Here is a 4,147-nt window from a genome sequence, read left to right on the forward strand (position 1 = left end):
AAACACTCACCATCAAATTTAACTGACCTTGAGCAGTTCTGCAAAGAAGAGTGGGCAAATATTGCTAAGTCTATATGTGTAAAGTTAGTAAAGACATTTCCCAACAGACTAAAGGCTGTAATTAAAGCAAAAGGTGGTTCAACAAAATACTGACACAAAGAGGTGATCCTTTTTCCAACTCAGTGATTCTGTTTTAAATTTTTTTCTGACATGTTGGTGTTATATCTTTCACTTGGATGTTATAAGTTGCACTGAGTACAGCTGGATAAAACAAAAACTGTTTTTCTTCATTTCAGGCTACAAAGCAACAAAATGTGATTGTTTTAAAGGGGGTGATTCTTTTTTATACCCACTGTACATTGTGTTCATTTTAGAGGTTTTAAAAAGCATTGCTAAGAATGGTGAAGAATGGTGTATTTCATCTCAAGATAATATATATATATTTGCTGCATTTATAATGGTTTGGAGCAGTGGCTGAAAAAAAGACATAATAAAATACAATTAGCGATATAAGCATGCATTTAGGATACCAAATTAAAACTGTTTAAATTAACCAGCCAACGAGGACAGGTTGTGTCCTGAATCCTCACTGTTGACTCTATGCAGTTCATGGCAATATTTCAGTGGTTGATTTTAAGGATAATTGTACTTACTTCCCATTAAGCAGATATATTTCCAGATATAAAAATAAATATAATAAATGTAAAATGTAACAAAATCACTAAAATAGATTTTAACATTTATTTACATAAATACATTTTTGATAAATTTTAGTTGCTTATATTTCCTTGTATTTTTTTTTACATTTTTTTTTACATATTTTATTAATATATAAATACATATTTTTTTTTATTCATTTTGCATTTACCCAAAATATATTATGAAATTAGAAATATATTTTCTTGCCTCTTGACGTACACACTGAAAAAAATGTTTCATTCATCCAATTAAAAAAATGTAGGGTTATGATTATGATTCACATCTATATTTTTTAACTTGAGCCAATGAAAAATAAATAACTTGCCCTTACATTTTTTTAATTGGATGAATGAAACTTTTTTTTCAGTGCATTTTGTATTATATTTTTTGCAAATGAAAGTTTAAACAAATTATATTTTCAATCTAAAAAATATATTCCTTAAACTGCAGTTTACAGCATATTTAGCATATATTTTAAATATATTTTGAAATGTACTTTTTGACATATGGGTTTTGAAAAAACTACCATTTGATGTCCAATATAAAATCCTGATTTTGAAGCAAAACTAGCTGAGAACCACTGGTTTGGAATCAGGTAAAGGTAAATTACAGACAGTTGTAGGTTAAGTTATACAGTATTCTGGAGAACATTACCTTCAAAAGAGATATTTACGCTTACAGACATACAGTATGTGATATAAAGAATCTCTATAATGCATGATCGTGTTAAGTAAAATAAGGAGTGACAGAATATATAATCTCAATTGTGAACTCCATGAGGGAGGGGAGAAAAAAGAGATATAGACTGAAAGAGAGGGGAAGAGCACTGCCCCCACTCTGCTGTCCAGATGTAGAGTTTTAAAGGGCTATGAGCTGAACAGATGGCCTTCTACTCTATTGTAGGCAGGCTGGGATTATGTGGTTGCACACGACCAGCCAGGGGGTGCAGAGCTCCACATGTGCTGCAATTTTTGTTATTTTATGTGCTCAGCAGAAGAATGGTGTATTTCATCTCAAGATATGTGGCAAACAGTCCTCATGTCTCCTTGCCCCTGAAATGCACGGGGGGAGGATGGGACAACAACCCCTACGGCCTCTGAAAGTCCTGGTATAGCTGGGGGATTACACTGGATATAGGGTCTGCATGGATTACACCGCTTAGTGCATTTTGTCAGATCTAATGAATTAATGGGATCGCTGTAGTGAAGTTTAGTAATTAGAGATGCATGAACACGCTGCTGTTTGACAGTAGAGATAAATGAGATCAATGTAATGATTATTAAATATAATAACCCTGCACAGTGCATTTAATACCACATTTGTATAATTAATTGTGCGTGAGTAGGCAGTATGGCTGAGAAGTAAATAAAGAATAATAATTTGAGTGCAATAAAAAGTTCTCTTTTCACCTCTTGTAATCTAAATTGATTAACCATTAAATGTAAATGTGTTTATTGACGCTTACTATACATCATCATTTTACATAATTTAAAATGGATTATTATTGTTGTACTGTATTTATCACATAATCCTGAAATGAATTTATATTATATTTATATATCATATATACAGTGGGTACGGAAAGTATTCAGACCCCCTTAAAATTTATTTATTTATTTTCTTAATTTTATTTAATTTTATTATTGTTGATTTTGATTGCTTCCATTGTCCTCATTTGTAAGTCGCTTTGGATAAAAGCGTGTGTTAAATGACTAAATGTAAATGTAAATATATATCATATATATCTCATATATATCATTTATATAATATATATATATATGTGTGTGTGTGTGTTCATTCTATTAAATCATGAATAATATTATAAATATATTTTTATTAATATTAATACATTATAAAGAATTTTTAAAACGAAGTTGCTACTGTTTTTAATGGCTTTGATTGTGATATGGACCAATTTTGAAGTCTTGAGTTAAACTGTATATTGTCTGAATTCCCTGCTAGTTGGAAATTATTCTTATGACAAATTAAAATATATACATATTATATAAACTGGTGTTCTATTTATATAGCAAACAAATATTATACTACATAGTAAACCGGTTATATTTAAATAGTAGTCGTCGTTTACAAAGTATTCTTACCTCGAAATGTTATCATTTGGCCAACTTGTTGAAGTTGAATAGCACTGCCGCCACTTTACGCGCAACTCTTCCGCCCCCGCATGTAGGAAACAGGAACAGCACCTATTGAAAACAATGTGACTACGCACAATAGATCTGTATAGGTCTGTACAATAATAGGTTACTGTATCTAATTACTCAAGACCTTATATTTGCACCATTACTGAAAAATAGCCCAACAGTAATGACTGTATTATCAGATCGACCTCCAAACGCTAGAAGTCACATGACGACCATTTACCCCAATGACGTAGGTAGAAATCGCTTTGTTTTGGCACGTGACCGGAAGCGTCGCAGGTTCCAGGAAGTGTTTCATGAATTCAGTTTGACATGTTGGAAGTTGAGAGATGAGCGCAGACGACCTATGACAAATTGTGCCTACAGGTCAGGGCGTATTTCGTAAGAGCCTCGGACCAATGCAGAACTAAACTACGGAGTGTGACCGGTCACTCTGTCCAGTTGTTTGTCATGTTTTAAAGTTGGCAGGCAGTTGTCGGGCAATGCTAAAGGACGAGCGCACATGCTAGCGCTGCCCCAGTGTCACTGCCTATGAGTCACAGAGAGCTGTGCTGTTTTGTTCGTCACAAACAGTAGTTTGTTTTCGTGTGTGGTTGTCAGTCGCGGTGTGTTATGTAAGGGTCTTTAAAAAGAAAGGAGATATTTTACTTTCTTTTCAGCCAGCAAGGACAGCTTTACTTCAGAGAGGAGGACTTTGTTTGGCTTGGACAGTGGAGATCTTCACTCTATTTGGACTGAAATGATCATAGACTGCGGTTGACCGAGGAACAGACGGTCTCAGAACAATGGTAGGTTCACTACATAGTTCATTTAAAATGAATATTCTGTCATTTTTCAACTCCCCATCATGAGTTGCAAAATGAAAGCCTCACTTTCACTTTTAATTGTATGGGAAAAGATGCAGTTAAAATGACTGAGGCTGTCAACCCCTAAGGTTCTGCTGTACAAACTGTAGAATTATCTAGCAAATACTCAGAAAAATGACTTATGGCAAATAATTGTTTAGGACTGTGGTTCTCAACCAGGGAGCCAGGGTCCACTAGGGGCAGAGGCGGACAGTAACTAAGTACATTTACTTGAGTATTGTATCGTCTCCTAATAAAACACAATAGGTGTTGGATTTGAAGCAGCATTGCACAGACTGTTCTGTGTGTGACATCAAAGAATAGCGAGAGCGATTAGACGGCATTTAAAATGTTTGTTTTGATGTCAAGTAAGTCTTGCTGTTTTGCTGTTTTGTTAAAGCAGTGTTACTGTTGTAAAGTTATACATCTACAGTTGTGTTGCTG

The 4,147-nt window shown here is 34.0% G+C and overlaps 1 protein-coding gene across 1 annotated transcript in view; it reads left to right on the plus strand.

Moving 5' to 3' along the window:
• The first annotated feature begins 3,153 nt into the window (after nucleotides 1-3,153).
• LOC107712684 (vacuolar protein sorting-associated protein 13D-like) overlaps nucleotides 3,154-4,147 on the plus strand; it is a 51,069-nt gene continuing 50,075 nt past the window's right edge. The window contains exon 1 of the mRNA XM_016517998.1: nucleotides 3,154-3,646. The gene's annotated coding sequence lies outside the window, so the exon portion shown is untranslated. The remainder of the gene's footprint in view (nucleotides 3,647-4,147) is intronic.

Source organism: Sinocyclocheilus rhinocerous, unplaced genomic scaffold (assembly GCF_001515625.1).
Source record: "Sinocyclocheilus rhinocerous isolate Xijiao unplaced genomic scaffold, SAMN03320098_v1.1 scaffold418, whole genome shotgun sequence".
Lineage (NCBI taxonomy): Eukaryota > Metazoa > Chordata > Actinopteri > Cypriniformes > Cyprinidae > Sinocyclocheilus > Sinocyclocheilus rhinocerous.